Genomic DNA, 21,424 nt, shown 5'->3' with positions numbered 1-21,424 from the left:
CTGGGCAAGACCAGCGCTCCCCTCCTTGATGGCATCTTGATAAATCTATCCCTTTACCAGTATCATTCATAGCAATAGCGTGTGTTACTCAAGGATTTCCATGCATTCTTATGATATTAACCAACTTTGTGAACCCTTTCCAAAGGGTAGGTTGAATTATTTTCATGTCCGGGAATGTAGAATACTGCACCAACATAAAATCTTCTTTTACCATCATCACGGGTACTCAGTACTCTATTGGTTATTGTAAGGCTTCTAATATGACACAATGGCACTCTTTCTCTGACCCATTCTTTTAGATGGTCATCTAAGACCCAATATGGTGCATGATGTGCATCAAGTTGTAATAAGTTAGTGCCAATCATGGTAAGCAACCAACTTGCATACGTAGTATAATCTCAGTTTTATGCATTTCCTCAGACATGAGGTCGAAGCGGTCAATAATCAGATTTGTTGTACCTTGAAGGGACTTCAGAAATTTAACCACATCCAGAGTCACCTGGGATGCATCTTGACCAATCTGATTAGTTTGTACCTGATCTTGGTAATTCTCTCCAGTAATATCCCTTATTTTCTGCTGAAGGGACTGTACCTGGGTTTCTAGTTCTGCTATATCCAGGATGTTGACTGTTGCTACTCTTGATGCACAACCTGCTCCCACTAATCCCAATGGTCCTCTTTTCCTTCTGATTTTGACTGGCTTAAACTCACTCCTGCTTAGTTGTATCCCAAGAAGGTGAGTAAATAATCATTCTGTTGTAGGTGAGTACCATTCAGGGACCACTATTTCAGATAGATTAAAGATTACCTGCACTTGCTGGTGCCCTGGTACCAAAGTGACAAATTCCCCTGTATCTTGTAACGCTAATCCTACACCGTTTGTATTACACTGGGTCTCACTGCAATGAGACTCTGGTTTAGTTTCTGTCCCTTGTGGGTGTACAGTAGTGATTTTTCTAATACTTTTGAAAACCTGGAAAGTGTCTGGATGTGACAAAACTCTTCTCCGTGTTCTTTACTGCCTTCCCCGTCCTACGCTCCCCGTGTACTACATTCCCCTGTGGACAGTTTATAATGATGGAAGCAACCTTCCAGAAATGGTTGGGGAGACCACCCCAGTCCATATACCTCTTGTGTAAATCACTGCACCACTCAATATTCACATGAGTGTGATCCCACAGAAGGGTAACCTTACCATGTATAGCACTATCTGAAGGCAGCTCAACGATGGACATACAGACCGACTTATGATTATCCCCTCTGGGATAGGGAATAATGTCACCTCTGGAATTTTATGGCATAGGATCTGTTCCTTTGTACCTTCTGGAATACCTAGGGTTTTGTCCATGCATGTCAAGACATCTACCCTGGTATAAATCAAATCTGAGTCCTCCAGTTCTCCTTTGTTAGAGCTTATTACCCGTCTCCATTGAGAAGATTTGCTTTTGTTCACTGAGTGTTTTCCAAGCTGTGACATCACTGTTGACATGTTTGTCCACTGTCCTGGCTCTGGAACAAGACTGACCATGGCCCCAGTCATGGTTAATTCCATCACAACATCCAATCCGGACTCCCAGTTGTCCATCAAGGCGTCCATTTTCCTCACTCAATTTTGCTTCAGGATAGGAGAGACAAGCACTGGCATATTTTCCTTTTCCTTTGATTTCTTGACAAAATTGCCCTGGTTCTCAGAACGGGGGAAGAGAATCACCTCTTTGATAAGAACTGTCCCCATCCTTTTGGAACAGTTGGTCCATCCTTAAGTCTCCCCAGTCAGGGCCGTCATGTACATTAATTGTTATGTGCTGATGGTGATATCCTTTCCAATAGGATTTTTGCAGTGGCCTTTGCTGTGTTTGTCTTAACCAGGAAAGCTTCCACCCACTTTGTAAAGGTATCTATTACTACCAGAATATATTTGTACCCTGCTGGAGTGGGCGGTAAGGGACCAACATAATCTATCTGCAAATTAGTCCAAGGCCCTTCCACTGGTCTGGTGTGTCAAAGGGCTGCTTTCTTTACATTTCTATCAGGATTATATTGTGCACAGATCAAACAATTTTTGACATAATGCTCCACATCATCCTTCATTTTAGGCCACCAGCCCATTTCCTTGATCTTTTCCAGGGTGCTTTCACATCAATCATGGTACCAATGGATCATCTGGTTTCTTCCTCCCTCTGGAACCACAAACTTTCCTTCATGAAGGCCAACCCTATCTTTGACAAACACCCCCTTGTGCTCTTTGAATATTTCAGACCCTACAATTTCTATCAGTTTTTAAAATTCTTTATTTTTCTTCTGCTCCTCTGTTAAATCCATAACCTTAATCTATTGTTCTCTCTGCCTCCCAGTCTCCCCAATCTGTGACTGCCATTCCTGCTCAAATAAAGCACCTTGCTTCACCAATTCTTCAGCCTTTCTATTTCCCTCTGGAGATAATTTAGAGTGGCCTTTCACCTATGACTCCATATTCTTTTCCCTTTGCCTCTTCAAATATATATTGCAATAAAGCAGCAGATGGGAGTGGCTTCTCATCAGCTGAAACAAACCCTCTGGCTTCCCACAGAGACAAATGTTCTGTAAGGCTGTTACAGACATACATACTATCAGAGTGTATGACTGACCCTGGTGGAAGACGTTCTGGGTGGGTAACCACATATACGCCAGACCAAGTTATCCAGTGGGTGTTAAAAGAGTAAACCCTCGACCCACTGGAAATCATGAAAATCATTAGCCACAACATCGAAGGCTTCAGCCACAGTAAAGCAGAAATCCTGGCAAACTTAAACCCGGACATCTTGTGCATACAAGAAACTCATAGGCTGAACAACCAACCCTATGTGTCAGGAATGCACTTGGCTATTGACACCCCTAGCCAAACTTATGGAAGTACAATCTTTGTTAAAGAGAAATCTATAGTAATGAGCACAGCAAACATCTAAGCTGGCTCAATGGAACTTCTGAAAGTTGAAACAAAACACATAAGTATCATCTCGGTCTACAAACCCCCTAATGAACCATTCATGTGGCCACCTAATCTAGATCTCTAGGACAAAATGTATCTCATTATTGGTGACTTTAATAGCCACAGCACCAACAGGGGATATGAAGATGACGATGCAAATAGAGAAGAAGTTGTATCATGGGCTCCAAACAACAACCTTGAGCTGCTATACAAGTCAAAGGACACCCCTACCTTCACAAGTGCCAGATGGAGAAAAGGATACAATCCAGACCTTGCCTTTGTTACCTCGGCAAGCTCCAACCTCTTCACACGAACATATACCCAAATCCCAACATCATCCAGTCCAGGTAGAATCCCTTCCAGTTCTGAGACCTGTACCATCAAAGTACCTACCAAGATATAACCTGAGAAAAGCGAATTGGACATCTTTCGCAGAATCCCTTGATCAGCTTATCGATACCATACCACCAGAACCTGATTATGATGAATTTGTCCGACTGATCTGGAAAGTAACACAGCAGAACATACCTAGAGGCTGCAGAATCAAATACATTCAGGGATTGACTTGTGATATCAAGCAAAGTTATGATGAGTATGTCAACTTATATGACCAAGACCCGTTTGGTCAAGACGCAATTGAAATGGGAGAGTCAGTTCTGTCCTTACTGAGCCAAAAGAGACAACAGCATTGGCAGGAACTGACAGAAAACACAGACATGACTAAGAACAGTAAGAAGGCATGGGCAACTGTTCGGAAACTCAACTCAGGCAATAGACCACCACAGAGAACTGCTGCCGTAACACTCAATCAGGTTGCCCACCAACTGATACTAAATGATTGACCAAATAACAAGGAACAGAGGCAAAAGAAAAAGCAACATCAGGAGATGGAGTCAGCTCTCTCAGATGGGAATAACAACTTCCCACCTCTTCTCACCCTAGAAGAATTAAAGGATGAAGTACCACAGCTAAAATCCAACAAAGCTGCTGGCATAGATGGGATTCTTAATGAATTCCTTAACCATCTTGGACCTAAAGCACTCCACTGGCTTCTGTCCCTTTTTAACTGTTGCCTAAGAGCATTAAAGATACCTAAAAAGTGGAGAAGAGCCAAAGTTGTTGCTCTCCTAAAACCCAGTAAAGACCCCAACATTCCTAAAAACTACAGACCAATTTCTTTGCTCTGCACCCTCTATAAACTCTACGAGAGACTCATACTGAAAAGAATATCCCCCTTAGTCGAAGATCTTCTAATACCAGGCCAAGCCGGGTTCAGGCCAGGCTGCTCTTGCTGCGGTCAAGTCCTGAAATTAACCCAGTATATTGAGGATGGTTTTGAAATGTGACAAGTTATAGGAGCAGTATTTGTTGACTTAACAGCAGCATACAACACTGTGAATCACAGAGGCCTTCTACTGAAATTATCCAAAATGTTAAAGAACAAAACCACTGTCAAAGTAATAAGAAACCTCCTAGAAAATTGTAGATTTTATGTAGAAATGAATGGAATTAAGAGTAGGTGGTGTCCACAAAAGAACGGACTACCACAGGGATCAGTCCTGGCACCTCTACTATTTAATGTCTACACAAATGACCAACCACCCTTTCCTAACACACGCAGGTTTATCTATGCAGATGACCTATGCATAGCAACACAAGCTAACTCCTTCCAAGAAGTTGAAGTATGACTTACAGTAGTCTTTAAAGCAATGATGCAGTATTATGAAAAATGGTTTCTGAACCCAAATCCATCAAAAACTCAAGTGTGTGCATTCCACCTGAAAAATCGAGAAGAAGCTCAGAAACTCAAGATCTTCTGGTGTGGGAAGGAGCTCAAACACCATCCGACTCCAATTTACCTGGGCATGACAGGTGATAGGACGCTCTCATTTGCCACCCACATCTAAAAAATCCGAGGGAAAGTGGACTCTCGCAATTTTCTCTTGAAAAAATTAGCAGGCGCGAAATGGGGAGCTAATGCTCACACAGTTAGATCAACTGCCCTAGCACTCTGCTATACACCTGCAGAATACTGTGCACCTGTGTGGGGCAGATCAGCCCATGCGAAGAAAATAGACACGTTGTTTAACGAAGCCTGCTGAATAATTACGGGCACACTGCACCCCACACCCACTAACACCATTTACAGACTTGCACGCATTGCTCCCCCAGAGATTCAAAGACACACTACAACAAAAATTGAAAAAGTTAAACAGAACTCGAATCCACAACACCCACTACATCATCATGTGCCAGTTTCCAACCGCCTAAAATCAAGGAAAAACCTTTCTACAGTGGAGGAACTACCGCATGGAACATCCCCCCTAACATACAGGATTGACCTCTGGCAACAAACAGAAGCCAGAACCCCACCAAACAATACAGTGCAAGACCCCACAGAAATGTTGCCAGATGGGTCACTGCTTGACAGACGGAAGTGGTGCGCTCTCAACAGAGCGAGAGCGGGAGTTTGTAGGGTGGTGAAGTGGGGTTTAAAGACCAGCGAATCCTGTGAGTGTGGCGAAAGGGTGCAGAACATTGAACATGTTCTGCGCAACTGCCCACTCTCACCTGATTTAGCTGACACTGACCTGCTCAACATCAACCAAACAACACTAGAGTGGCTGTCTGTCTGGTGTGACAAGCTATGATGATGACCACAAATGCTACAGCTGCTAATTCTGCTGCCTGTGCACTCATGGTTTTGGGTACATTTATAGCTATACTATACCTTTCCTGGCCATGTTCATCCTCTACATACACGCCGCACCCAGTTCTCCTCTCACCACCCTGTATTGATGAGGAGCCATCCACAAACATTTTGAAATAGGGTTTTTCTTTTTCCTTTGTGTCTTTGTTCTCAGTCAGTACTTTATCTGATCTGTTTCCAGCCCTCCTTTTAGTTTTGATACAAATGGACCCTTGGGATCATTTGCTATCATAACTTGACACTCATGTTCACTTCCTTGGTACACCAGGTTATCAGCTAACATAGAGGAAGTGTTTACTCGCTTTACACTAATATTTCTCCCTTACAACAACGATCTAACAATTCTGTTTTGGTTTACTGAACCATCTTTAATCCTTCCATCTAACAGTAATTGTATGGTGTTATGTTCTTAAGTGGATTAAGTCCCACTATGTAGGTGAAATATTGTACTGTCCAGAAATCGCTAACATGTGTTTCTCACATTCAGTATACTCCTGTTCTACTGGTGAGAGCATACACGATGCATACGCTACTGCTCTTAACTTCTCATGTGTCTTCTGTAACAGCACTGCTGGGAGGGTGGTATCAGTTGTAGCCATCTCCAATGAGAATGGCTCAACCTGATTTGGGGTTTTTAAAGCAGGTGCAGTGGGCAATGCTTGCTTCAGAGCTGTGATGGCCTGGGTATGTTCTGATTTCCATTCCCACACCACATTCTTTTTCAGTAATGTCATTAAACGAGTTGCTTTAGTGGAAGATCCATCAATGTGATCTCTACTGTATCCTACCAGCCCCAGAAAGGATCGCAGCCCCTTCAGGTCTCGGGGAATAGGGAGTTTCATCACCGATTCTACTCTTTGCTTATCAATTTCTTTTTTTCCTGGTGTCAAGTTGATTCCTTGTGCTTTTATAGGGTTTACCTTTCGTCCCAATGCAAATAATAATTGCAATAGTTCTATCAACAGCTGGTAATGTTTCTGCTTGGTTTCACTCTGCAGGATTAGATCATCTATGTCTTGCACCAGGCACTCAGGCTTTGAAAACTGTTTTAACCCTTCCCCGTGGTGGAATATAGACGAGGGAATTATGGAACCCCTGTGGCAGGGCAGTCGATGTATACTGCTGTCCCTGAAAGGAAAATGCAAACTTGTATTCACACTCTCTTTCTAGTGGAATGGACCAAAATCTATTATTTATGTCTCAAACTGAACCATTGAGCTCTCTCATTCTGTTTGACCAGTGTCTCTGGGTTAGATGCTACAGTTGGGACTGTTAACAGGGTTACTTTATTCAGCTCTCGATAGTCTACTGTCAACCTCCAACTACCACCTGGTTTCCTCACTGGCCATATGGGTGAGTTACTAGTCGAGGCTACTGGCCTCAGTACCCCTTGTTGTACCAAACTCTGTATGTTCTTACCTACATCTTCCTCTGCTTCTTTAGGAAACCTATATTACTTCTCTGGTTTGGGGTCCGGACCTTGTACACACACACTGCCAGCCATCTTTCCACGGTCATGCTTATGCCTTGCAAATGTTCCTGAGTTTTGCACAATAATTTGCTGCACAATCTGATCATTGCTCATCTGTTCCGATTTTATCCACATTTCACTCATTGTACAAATTCTATCCTGATATGCCGGGATCTGCATGTTGTGGATGTTATTCATGCCATTTAGCATCTGCCAAATCATACAATTAACTGGGTCAAAACAAAGCTTTGGGCATTTAATCACTCCCCAGTCTATGTTCCTGCTCTCTGGGTAATTCCACCAACACTATTGAATGTTTCAATGTGATGTGTCCTATTCTAACTTCCAATGGTACACTCACATGTCCTACTTGTGAATGTCCTGTGAATCCACTTAGGATAACTTTACCTTGTATCTCCCAATATAGGTTATTTATGTTAGTGGTGTTGACGGTGGTTCGGGATCCTCCGGTGTCCCAAAAAAAGGTAACAGGGTGTCCCTGGCCCTACCACTCACTAGAGGTCTTCTGGTTTCATCCCACCTTGTGCCATACATCCATGTTGGTGAGGCCTGACACCATCACTGAGGCACGGGGTACAATTCCTTGGATCGTGGTGTCTCCACCACGTAATTTTGGGAGCTTCCAAGGCAAACCATTTTGCTCTGCTCTTTGTCATCTGAGATTTGGAGATTCTGTCTTAATGAGACCCTCTTGGTCACAGTTATAGCATTTAATTACTCCAGCTTTAGTACTCCCTGTTCCATTTTCTCTGCCCTTCCTTGCCCCTTGATAGTGTAGCAAGGAGGCCCTTGGGATGAGTCCCCTACCCTCATTTCTCCAGGCAGTTGCCTGACTTTTAACAGACTTCACCTTCCCATTAGGGGATTTAGTTGGTCTTTGTATCTCCTTTTCCCATGTTCTACTCATTTTCCTCAGTACCCATGCCTCAGTATGTGTGGGTTCAGAAGGATCAAACATCTTCAGTGCCTTTTTAGATTCAATGATACAGTGAGACACCAGTGACCTCAAATATCTAATTGAGGCGTCTAGTCCTAAATGGTCCCACTCAAATGCTGTCCCATAAACCCCTTGGAACAGAGTCCATAAATGGGATGTAAATGCAGTGAGATGGTTACCTCTCCTCTGTTAACATTTGGTTAGCGTGTCTCCCTGTGTCCCCTCTGTTAACACCCATAACAGTCATTATTGCATTTTTCAGTTCCTCACTTATTCCCCCACCATGTCATTGTATAGCTGGCAAAACTGAGTGTATATTTGGCTGTAAACACATTATAATCAATTTCCTTTCTTCGGAGTCGTCTAGGCCATGTATTATTCTCTGATGGCTAGTTGCTTGGAAAAGCTCTCAAGGATCCTCTCTGAACACATATGTCCCAATATCCTGAGCAATGAATTGTGGCGAGCATTTGCTCCATAATGACAGATGCGGAAGCTCATTAACCTCAACAACTGTTTTATTGTGATAGACAGAAACAGACAGGGCACCATGACCCAGAGAGTGAACCCAATCAGTCTCAGACAGACGGGGGTGGTGACCATCACACACCCCAGTTACAGTCAGGGTGACCCACAAATACACAAGCGAATAACTGTATAACCCAAGCTAAAATGTAACAATAGATGAACTGGAACTTCACACCATAATGCCATAAAAGCATTTTAACACAAGAACAATAAACAGTGCTGGTGATTAGAAATGCAGAGGCAGGCTAGCCAACACACTCCCACCCAGAACGTCACACCATCTAAGCTGCTGTATCCCGAACAGTGTGGTCTCTGCTATATTCTGATTTATAGCAGTTTTTAAATTACTGTACTGTGTTCATAATCCTTCCACTTCATCCTTCACTAGTTCGGCTGCTTCCGCTAGTTTATTTTTCTCTTTAGATAATTTCTCACACTTCAACTGAAACTGGTTTATATGCATCAGGACCACGCCTCTCTGACACTGTAAATCAGTAACTCTTTCTCTGAAGGTTTCTACCTCCTTTTGGAGCCTTTTTGTGTTCTCCTTCTAACCTACCTCGCTCAGCTTCTGCCTTTTGGATTCTAATCTGTGTGGTTCAGCCCTAGCATTTTGAAATAATTCTATCAAATCCTCAATTAAACAGCCAACTGCTGCTGGATTTTGTCATTGTTTAAATTTCCTGCTCAGAGCTTCCCTTGGGCGATTTTCCACAGACCATCCCCAGCAGTCTCCCTTCACAGCCAGGGTGACCGAAAAACTCCTCATTTGCTGCCACTTCTCCAACACGCATTTCTGGAGGTATCCGCTCCAATCAAAACAATCCAAATCCTGTGCACTTGCAGTATTTCCTGAATTCTTCATCCTGGGTTAGTACCTCCTATCTACCCGCCCCAGATCTTTTTGTACCTCACCCACATGGTCCGACTCAAGTCTCCCGCTGAACAAAGAGATTTATCCTCAAGCCCATCCAGGGATGCCAATTCTGTTACAAGATTCACGCCTTGTAATAATGACCAGTGAGGTACAGAATCTGTATTTACCGAAAGTAACTTTTATTGTCTCAACTAAAAACATGTGGGTTCACAAACTAACTATCTGTATACACCCTACTGGAATCCCTGACCCTCTATGAACAGTCAATGAAGAGAAAAGGTATTACCCGGGATAGGAGTCTACACTGGCCAGGCATTCCTAATGGCCCATGTGTCCATTCCTAATGTGTCCATGGGGTCCTCCTTATCCACAATGGTTGGTCTCTGGTAGCTGGAGAGTTATCGTCCCTGCATATTTGGAGCTCCTAACTCTTATAGTGATCCTCATTAAATGAACTGGTGGATCTCCATCTCATCGGCTCAAAGTCACCTGACCTACCTGGGTCACCTTCTTACTGGTCATTGTACAGGGCTACAACCAACATTGTTTCATGGTTCTGCCCACCCCACGTGTCTGTCAACTCTGACTGGCCCATACCAGTTAAGTGAGGCAACCCAGACAAATTCTAATGAGATTACAGATTGCTTCTTTGGTAGGTCTGGCATATTACGTAATAAGTAGCTACTCCTCCGAGGATGGTCTCAAATTTAGCAGGTCATTACCTGAAGTTCCTTGTGTCCATATTGATTTGTGTTGATTAGATTGTCCCAGAGCAAGAATCAGTTCAGAGTTCACAAACTGGGGGGACACAAAGCCAACTGGATTGACTGCTTCCCCTGACCTCGATTCGTCAAATCCACAAATTGCATCCTGTAGTTTCTTCAGGCCAACAGTAAAGTTCAAGAACCTGATACCAGTGGGAAGAAGCTCTTTCTCCTGTAACTGGGATTATTACAGTATCTTGAATTTCAGAATTATCTGTGGGATATTTCCAGTGTAGTGCACAGTGAAGTCCAACACAAAAAATGATTTAATGTAATCTGCCATTGCTTTGTCTCCTGATATTAACCCATCAGCCTCATTCTGCAAAGTTCCCCTTGTCACCATTTTGCTTTCAATATTCACTCTATGTCTCATGGTTAATTTTGATTTAATATTAAAGATTTCTCTCAAAATCAATGTTCTCATTTCTCCTGAGAATTTTAGTTTCTTTTTGTTGCTGCTGGTTCTTTTAAAATTCCCAGTCCTTTAATCTAACAGTCACCTTAGCAATTTGTTTGGTCAGCTTTTCCATATAGCATGCGATTTGATGTTGACCACAGTTGGTTCCTCTTTCTGCTGGATTCATCTCTCTTGAGGGTCACAGACCAGTTGCTTGAATATCTGCCACTACTCATGCCTTAGCTTTCTGAACATAGATAACTTCCCACTATTATAATTGTCCTTTTTTGAATCAGAGACCTTGACCTTAGACCTGAATAGCTCTCCCTCAAATGGAACAGGAATTCTTCCATGTTGCAGTCACTACTTCCTCTGGATCCATTACCACAAATTCCTATTACTCACGGCCAAATAGAAAGCAGCCCGTTGTTGAGTAAGAAATCACAATCATGATAAAATCTGCAGATGCTGAAAATCCAAAGCAACACACTGAAAATGCTGCAGGAATTCAGCAGGTCAGACAACAGCAACGGAAATTAATAAACAGTCAACATTTCAAGCCGAGACTCGTCTTCGGGATCGAGAAGGAAGGGGGTGGGGGAAGAATCCTGAATAAGAAAGTGGGGAGAAGGAAAGAGACTAGCTGGTAGGTGATGGAGGAAGCCAGGTGGGAAAGGTCAAGGGCTGGAGAAGAAGGAATCTGATAGGAGAGGAGAATAGACAATAGGAGAAAGGCAAGGAAGTGGGAACTCGGGGGAAAGTACTAGGCAGGTGAGAAGTGAAAGTTCAATGGGGAATAGAGGAAGGGGAGGGAATTAGTTCAGTGGAAGGAGAAATGGACATTCATGCCATCAGGTTGGAGGGTACCCACTTGGAATATAGGGTGCTGCTCCTCCACCCTGAGAGTGGCCTCATCTTGGCAAAAGAGGAAGTCATGGATCAATACGTTGGAAAATGAATGGGAATTAGAATTAAAATAATTGGCCACCGGGAAACCCTGCTTGTGGCCAATGGTGTGGAGATGCTCGATGAGACAGTCCCCCAACTAACTATGGGTCTTGCCAATGTATAGGGGGCTGCATAGGGAGCACCAGACACAGTAGACAACCCCCGCAGATTCACAGGTGAAGTATTGCCTCACCTGGAAGGACTGTTTGGGGCCTTGAATGGAAGTGAGGGAGGAGTGTATGGGCAGGTGAAGCACTTATCCCGCTTGCAGGGATAAGTGCCTGAAGGGAGATTAGTGGGGAGGGATGAATGGAAAAGGGAATTGTGGAGGGGCGATGTGGAAAATGGGGGGGGGGTGTTTAAGGATATTTTTAGTGGTGGAACCCCTTTGCAAATGGCATAATTTGTGGATGATAATGTGTTGGATGTTGGGACTGATGGGGTGGTAGGTAAGGACAAGAGGAACTCCATCACTATTAAAGTGGCAGGAAGATGGGGTGAGCACCTTCACACCATCGACAACAAGCATGACTTCCTGGTGGCCAAACATTTTAATTCCACTTCCCATTCCCTTTGCGACAAGTTGATTTATGACCTCCTCTTGTCCAAGATGCCACCCTGAGAGTGGAGGAGAAACACAATATTTTCTGTCTGGGTACCCTCCACCCTGATGAATTCTCCTTCTGGTGAACAAATTCCACCCCCACTTCCTCTGTTGCCCACTCTGACCTTTCACTTCTTCTCACCTGCCTCGGTCCCCTCTTCTTTCCCTTTCTCCTATTGTCTCTACTCTCTTCTCCTTTCAGATTCCTTCTCTCCAGCTCCTGACCTTTCCTACCTAACTCTCACCTTCCAGCTAGCCTGCTTCCCCCCCCCCCGACCTTCTTAATGGCATCTTCCCCCTTTCGTCTTAATCCTGCAGAAGGGTCTCAGTCCAAGATGTCGGCTGTTTACTCTTTTCCATCAATGCTGTCTGACCTGCTGAGTCAGCACTTTGTGTGTGTCGTTGTTGTGTAAGTTCTGTGAGATAACTGCTCTAAGGAGTCTGACACATGCCACACATTCCTCTACAACACCCTGGTGTGTCTGGTCTGCCCAGTCAGTATGTGCATTAAATCCTCCCATGATATCACAGTCTCCTATTCCTGATTTATGTTCCGGCTTGTTTAGAGGCCACATTTTGAGGGTCTATGGACCTCTCCCATCTGCATCTTATCTCCCCACTGTTCATTATTTCCTCTTTAACAGATCCCCCATCACCATCTGCTGTGTCTCTCTGTCTATTCGGCTCGGTTCTGATACAGCAGCTCTCACCGGCCTCCTTTCTCTTTTAATCAGTTCAAGGTTCAACAGCTCTCTCCTGCCTCCTTTCACTTTTGACCTGTTCTTTAGGAATGTTGATAAACTGGAATATTGAGCTCCTGGTGCTGGTCACCCATAAATCATGTCATTGTAACAAGATTTAGATCATGCTACCCTTCCTACCTCATCCCTTATTTATTTAGTTAATATCCCCCCCCTTTTTTTCTCCCTTTTTTCTCTCTCTGTCCCTCTCACAATCACTCCTTGCCTACTCTCCATCTTCCTCTGGGCTCCCCTCCCCCTTTCTTTCTCTCTCGGCCTCCCGTCTCATGATCCTCCCCTTTCTCCAGCTCTGTATCCCTTTTGCAAATCAACTTTCCAACTCTTAGCTTCATCCCTTCCTCTCCTATCATCTCTTATCCTTTCAGATCTACCTCTCCCTCTCCCACTTTCAAATCTCTTACTACCTCTTTTTTCAGTTAGTCCTGATGAAGGGTCTCTGCCTGAAACATCGACTGTATTTCTTCCTATAGATGCTGTCTGGCCTGCTGCGTTCACCAGCATTTTGTGTGTGTTGCTTGGATTTCCAGCATCAGCAGATTTTCTCATGTTTAGATCATGCTGATATGTTGCTGCCTGTGCCATGAATTCTATTCTGTTGAAATTATTTTGTGAATTCAAGTAAAGAACAGTAAACTTTGAATTTTTGCATTTTTAATCAGTCTGAATTTACTGTGTGCTGTATTTTACCCATTTCTACCTGGTTTGCCAATTCCACCCCCCAACCTCACTACACTGTACCCATCTCTCATTTTCTCTCTCTACACCTATGACTGTGTGGCTGAGTACAGATCCAACACTGATTTTAAGTTAGCTGTTGTGGGCCGTATCAACAGTGGTGGTGAATCAGCATACGGGGGGAGATTGAAAATTTGGCTGAGTGATGTCATAACAATCTCTCACTCAATGATAGTAAGACCAAAGAACTTCAGAAGAGGGAAACCAGAGGTCCATGAGCCAGTAATCATCAGAGGATCAGTGAGAGGGTCATTACCTTTAAATTCTGGGGTGTCACTATCTCAGAGAACCCATCATATAAATATAATTGTGATGAAAGCACGACAGTGCCTCTACTTCCTCAGGGGTCTGAGGAGATCCGGCTTGTAATCAAAAACCTTGACAAACTTCGATAGATGTGTGGTGGGAAGTGTGTTAACTGGTTGCATTAAGGCCTGGTGTGGGGACACCAATGGCTTTGAGCAGAAAATCCTACGCAATGCGATAGATTTAGCCCAGTACATCATGGGGCTGAATGATGGAGCACATCTCCATGAAACATCGTTGTAGAACATCAGCATCCATCTTCAAAGGTCCTCACCCACCCTCTTTCTCACTGCTGCCACCAGGCAGAAGATACAAGAGCCTCAGGGCTCACACCACCAGGTTCAAGAACAGTTACGACCCGTCAACCATCAGGCTCTTGAACAAAAGAGGATAACTACACTCATCTGTTGAGATGTTCCCACAACCAATGAATTTTACTTTGAACTTTCTCATTTATTCTGTCCTTGGAGCTCCCTCCTGACTCTTCATTTAGTTGGAAACTAAGTCTTCAGTCTGTTCATATGATTCCCTAGGACACTGGTCACAACACAGCTCAGTTGTAGCCCATCCCAATGGAAAACTCTGTCTTTCTCCGTTACTTCCGACACTGCCCAGAGAACCTGATCCCCTTTCTCCCACATCAAGCCCTGAGACACGGGTTTCTACATCTAACTCCATTTATCCTCTGCTAACATCTGTGTGACTCAGGCAGTCATCCTGAGGTTACCACCCTGGAGGTTCTACTTCATAGTTTTGGTGATGGTTTGTTTCTCCAGTTTAATGAGCAGACCTGACCACTTACAGATGTGTGGAACTGATCCCCTCTCAGGACCATCACTCCCTTAGCTTGCTTCATGGGAACCAGCCTTTCAATATGCTGTCCACTGAGCTGGTTGAAAGTGGAGGATTTGAGATGTAAGCAGATGGAAAGTTTCACTAAATCACACAAATTCCCTGCAACACACCCAAAATGCTGGAGGATCTCAGCAGGCCAGGCAGCATCTATGGAAAAGAGTACTGCCAACATTTTGGGCTGAGACCATTCATCAAGATTGGGAAAAAAGATGAGGGATCAGAGTAAGAAAGTGGGGGGAGCAGAGGAAGAACCGCAAAGTGATCGGTGGAAACGGGCGGGAGGGTGGGTGGTGGAGATGAAAGTTAATGATTGAAAATTTGGGAAAATCGTATGGAGGAATATTGGTTAAAAGGAACAAACAAATAAAAGCCCTCTCCTTTTCTTTCACCTACCCCTCTCCCCTCTCATTCCCTCACTCCCTACCCCCTCCTGCTCATAACACTCTCCCCCTCCAGCTCCTAACACTCTTCCCCTCTCCCCTCCCCCTCACCCCTCCCCACTCTCCCTCTCCCCTCCCCCTCTCCTTCCTAACTTCCTTATTCTGTTTTCAAGACATCCTCCCTTTTTCAACCTGTGTCATTGGTACCAATATGTACCATGACTTCTGGCTGCTCACCTTCCTTTTTCAAGATATTGTGGTCACGTTCAGAAACATCTCGGATCCTGGTACCTGGGAGGCAAACTACCATTCATGTTTCCAGTTCACGTCCACAGAATTGCCTATCTGTCCCCTGGTGATACAGACCCCTATTACTACTGCCTTCTTCTTCAGTTTGACCTCCTTTCTGAGCCACAGGGCCAGACTCAGTCCCAGAGACACGGCCGCTGTTGCTTCCCCCAGGCAGGTCCCCCTCCCCCAAACAGAACTCAAAATGGAGTATCTATTGTTGAGTGCGATGGCCATGGGAGTGCTTTCCACTATCTGACATTCTCCCTTCCCTCTCCTGGCAGTCATCCATTTATCTGTCTCCTTCACAACCCATCACAACCTATCTGACCATGGTCACGTCTACTACCAAGCTGGGATGTATTTTGCATGAGATCCAAGACTATTGGTGTTCCACAGGGATCTGTCCTGGGACCCCTGCTCGTGACTTTTAATACATAATTTGGGTGCGGAAGTGGACAAGTATGTTGGTAATTTGGAAATTACATGAAGGTTGGTAGTGTTGTCAATATTACAGAGTGTAGTTGCGGGCTAAAACGGGATGTTGACAGGATGGGCTGTGAAGTGGCAGATGGAGTTCAATTCAGGAAATTGTGAAGTGATACATTTTGGAAGGTTGAACTTGAAGGCAGTGTACAGGATTACTGGCAGGATTCTCAGCAGCTTGGAGAGACAGGGGGATCTTGGGCTTTATGTCCATAGATCCCTCAAAATTGCTGCACAATGATAGGGTGGTGAAGAAAGCGTATGTGTGTTGGCCTTAATCAGTCATGGGAATGTGTTCAAGAGCCGTATGGTAATATTGTAGCTCCATCAAACTCTGTTTAGACCACACCTGGAGTTTTGTGTTCAGTTCTGGTCACCTCATTATAGGAAGGATGTGGAAGCTTTGGAGAGGGTATAAGGGAGATTTACCAGGATGCTGCCTGGAATGGAGGACATGTTTTATGAGGGAAAGCTGAATGAGCTCGGGTTTTTCTCTTTGGAAGGAATGAGGAATGGGAGATGAGTTGATAGAGGTGCAGAAGACTGAGGGGCACAGATAGAGAAGAGCCAGCACCTGTTTTCCAGGGTGGCAATGGCCAATACCAGACGACATCCATTTAAGGTTTGTGGAAAAACTTTAGGGGAGATGTCAGAACTGAACATGTGACTGCCTTGGGGACTCCAGTTCCTGGTTTATCCTCAGGGTTTACTCCTGAAGCTTTCCCCATGTGTGGGCATAGCTGTGAGGCAGGAACCATTTCAGATTAGCGGATTCCTTCTTCCAGATGAGCTGCCAAACCCAGCTGACTTGTCTCATCTGCCCGGAGTCCATTATCAAGGATGAACTTTTGGGGTACTAGGAGGCACATGATAAAGTAGGCCAAAGTCAGCATGGTTTCCTTAAGGTGAAATCTTGCCTAGAAATCTGTGGAAATTCTTTGAGTAAATGACTGGCAAGACAGATAAAGGACAGATCAGTGGAGGTTGTTTACTTGGATTTTCAGAAGGCTTGGTGTCGTACGTGATGCTGCTAAAAAGATATTATCATATGGTATTATAGGTGAGATACTACCGTGGATAGAAGATTGGTTGATTGGCAAGAGGCCGTGTGGGAGTAAAGTGGGCCTTTTCAGATTGGCTGTCAGTGGTCAGTGGTGTCTTACAGGGTCAGTGTTGGGACTATTTCTTTTCAAGTTATATGATTTGGATGATGGAATTAATGGCTTTGTGGCCATGTTTGTGGTTGATGTGAAGGTAGTTGAAGGGAGAGGGAGTTTTGAGGAAGCAGGGACAGTTCAGAAAGATTTAGACAGATTAGGAGGTTGAACAATGAAATGGCTGATGGAATAGAGTGTATGGAAGTGTATGGTCATGCACTTTGATAGATGGAATAAAGCCGTAGACTAATTTCTGAGCAGGGAGAAAATTCAAAAATCAGAGGTTCAAAGGGACTTGGGAGTCATCGTGCTGGCTTCACTGAAGGGGAACTTGCAACTTGCAGGTGGTACGGAAGGCAAATGCAATGTTAGTATTTGTTTTGAGAAGACTAGATCATAAAAACAAGGATGTAATGCTGATGCTTTATAAAGCACAGGTCAGACCGCACTGGAGAATTGTGAGCAGTTTTATGCCCCGGATCTAAGAATGGATGTGCTGGCATTAGAGAGGGCCAAGAGGAGGTTCGTGAGAATGATACCAGGAATGGAAGTGTCAATGAACAAGGAGTGTTTGATGGCTCTGGGCCTGTACCCACTGGAGTTTAGAAGAACGACGGTGGATCTCATTTCAAACTATGGAATATTCAAAGGCCTCTATTGAGGAGTGGATGTGGAAAGGATGTTTCCTATAGTGAGTGAGTCTCGGACGAGAGTGCACAGTCTCATAACAGAACAGGGATAAGAAGGTTGAGCCAGAGGGTGGAGAATCTGAGGAATTCTTTGATACAGACGGATGTGGAGGCCAAGTCATTGGGTATTTATATTGCATTTTGTCAAGTTCTTGATTAGTAAGGGTGTCAAAGGTTATGTGGAGAAGGTGGGAGAATGGGGTTGTGAGGGATAATGAATCAGCCGATGGTATGGCAGAGCAGACTCGATGGGCCGAATGATCTTATTCTGCTCCTGTGTCCTGTGATCTAATCTAAAAGAATATGTCTGGCTTGTGAGAGTTCTGTCATATCTTCTGCCTTCCCCCACGTCTCCTCAACTGTATATATTTTTGTTGTGTACTTAATATTTCCACTATATTTGAGTAAATTGTCCATAAATATATTGGTTGATAAAGCATTCTTATTCATTTCAATAATCCGTCATGGATTATATTTATAAATACGTGAATTATATATGTCATCGTGCTACCATGCGATACGCATGTGCCTCGTTTAAAGTCAGCACAAATTTAGATTCCTGTGCCTTCCTTTGAATGTGTGTAATGTTTTGAAGTTACAAAGATTAGCATTGGAGATGAGGTATTTTTACAACTGTGAGACGGCTACCAAGCTGTTGAATTGTAGCGAGACATTCAAACTGTTATGATTTGTAATTTCAAAACATTGAACAAATTCAAAGAAAGGCCCGGAGTCTGGGGATGTGGGTCTAACTTCGTGTTTTAGTTTAAGTGAGGCACGCATGTATCACATGGTAGTGTGACGATGTATGTAATTCAAGTATTTGTACATATAACCCATCACGGATTATTTAAATGAACAAGAATGTTTAATCATTCAATATATATACTAGATTACTCAAATATAACTGAAATATTAAATGCACAATATTCCTCCCTGCTTAGTGATAAATGCTAATTCAATAGAGAATGCATTTCAACTATATGACACACATTCTAAATAATATAGATATTCACAGCCCAGTAAATATGAAATTGTCCCATTTGGGCCATAAGATTTAATTGCTGTGGTGGATGTCTTGCTCTTGTGGGGTAACGTCTTTCCTGACAAGTTGGGTCTCTCTGCCTGGCAGCTGAGACTTGAGGCTGTGAAGCAATCTCAGGTTCTGGGCCTTCCTCCGTGGTGGTTATGGGAGTTGATTCTGAGATGGCAGGAAGTAGTTCCGACTGTGGTAGCCACCTCTCTTCTTCGAGTAAACACAAAATACTCTGCAGATGCTAGGGTCAAAGCAACACTCACAACACGCTGGAGGAACTCAGCAGGTCGGGCAGCATCCGTGGAAAAGATCGGTCGACGTTTCGGGCCGGAACCCTTCGTCAGGACTGTAGAGGGAAGGGGCAGAGGCCCTATAAAGAAGGTGGGGGGAGGGTGGGAAGGAGAAGGCTGGTAGGTTCCAGGTGAAAAACCAGTAAAGGGAAAGATAAAGTGGTGGGGGAGGGGAGGCAGGGAGGTGATAGGCAACTGGGGGAGGAGGCAGAGTGAAATAGGGATAGGGGAAGGGAAGGGGAGGGAATTACCGGAAGTTGGAGAATTCTATGTTCATACCCAGGGGCTGGAGACTACCTAGACGGTGTATGAGGTGTATTGATACTAGACTTCACCAGTTCCCCACCACCACTACCCTCCTCCGGTTGGCGGAACTGGTTCTCACACTCAATAACTTCTCTTTTGGCTCTTCCCACTTTCTTCAGACTAAGGATGTAGCTATAGGAACTCGCATGAGCCCTAGCTATGCCTGCCTCTTCATTGGTTATGTGGAACAGACTGTGCTTCAAACCTATTCTGGTACTGCTCCCCAACTTTTTCTTCGGTACATTGACGACTACATTGGTGCTGCTTCCTGCACCCATGCTGAGCTCATCAATTTCATCGACTTTACTTCTAATTTCCACCCAGCCCTCAAATTCACTTGGTCTATCTCGGACACTTCTCTCCCCTTTCTCGATCTCTCGGTCTCCATCTCTGGAGACAGACTGTCCACTGGCATCTTCTACAAGCCCACTTACTCTCATCACTAACTCGACTACACATCTTCCCATCCTGCCACATGCAAAAATGCTATTCCCTATTCCCAGTTCCTCCGTCTCCGCCGCATCTGCTCCGAGGATGAAGTTTTCCGTTTCAGGACATCTCAAATGATGCCCTCACCTGCATCTCCTCCATTTCCCGCACTTCGGCTCTCACCTCATCCTCCCGCCACCGCAACAGGGACAGAGTTCCCCTTGTCCTCACCTACCACCCCACTAACCTCCGGATCCAACACATTATCCTCCGTACCTTCTGCCACCTTCAACAGGACCCCATCACTAAGCACATCTTTCCCTCTCCACCCCTCTCTGCCTTCTGTAGTGTTCGGTCCCTCCGCGACTCCCTAGTCCACACGTCCCTCCCCACGGATCTCCTACCCGGCACTTATCCCTGTTAGCGCAGGTGCTACACCTGTCCCTACACCTCCTCTCTTGCCACCATTCAGGGCCCCAAACAGTCCTTCCAAGTGAGGCAACACTTCACTTGTGAGTCTGTTGGGGTCATCTATTGGATCCGGTGCTCCCGATGCGGCCTCCTCTACATCGGTGAAACCCGACGCAGATTGGGGGACCGCTTTGTTGAGCACCTCCGCTCTGTCTGCCACAACAGACAGGATCCCAGTAGCCACCCACTTCAACTCTGCTTCCCACTCCCATTCAGATATGTCCATACATGGCCTCCTCTACCGCCATGATGAGGCTAAACTCAGGTTGGAGGAGCAACACCTCATATACCGTCTAGGTAGTCTCCAGCCCCTTGGTATGAACATAGAATTCTCCAATTTCCTGTAATTCCCTCCCCCTCCCTTCCTCTATCCCTATGTCACTCTGCCCCCTCCCCCAGCTGCTTATCACCTCCCTCATGGTTCCACCTCCTTCTACTACCCATTGTGTTTTCCCTTATTCTTTCTTCACCTTTCCTGCCTATCACCTCCCGGCTTCCCCTCCCCCGCCCCTTTATCTTTCCCCTTACTGGTTTTTCACCTGGAACCTACCAGCTTTCTTCTTCCCACCCTCCCTCCACCTTCTTTATAGGGCCTCTGCCCCCTCCCTCTTCAGTCCTGACGAAGGGTTCTGGCCCGAAACGTCAACCGATCTTTTCCACGGATGCTGCCCGACCTGGTGAGTTCCTCCAGCGTGTCGTGAGTGTTTCTTCTAGTTTGTGCATCTTGATCTTGGGAAGGTGCATTCAGTTCACTGCAGTATTTTCTTATTAATCCTTCTAGTGACCCCTTTATGATCTAATCCCTCCTCTTGGCTTCCTCCTCCACAACATCACCCGTTTGCACCTCTCCAATGGATCGACGTAGATCCAGACAGAGAACAGGAGAAGAAAGGTGCCCAGAGATGTCACAACCACTTCCTACCATCTTAGATCCAATTCCTACAACCACTACGGAGAGGCCCCAGAAACTGAGATTGTTTTACAGTGACAAATCTCACCTGCCAAGCAGA

The sequence above is a fragment of the Mobula hypostoma genome (assembly GCF_963921235.1).
Source record: "Mobula hypostoma chromosome 8 unlocalized genomic scaffold, sMobHyp1.1 SUPER_8_unloc_4, whole genome shotgun sequence".
Lineage (NCBI taxonomy): Eukaryota > Metazoa > Chordata > Chondrichthyes > Myliobatiformes > Myliobatidae > Mobula > Mobula hypostoma.
Note: the sequence above shows the minus strand (reverse complement) of the source record.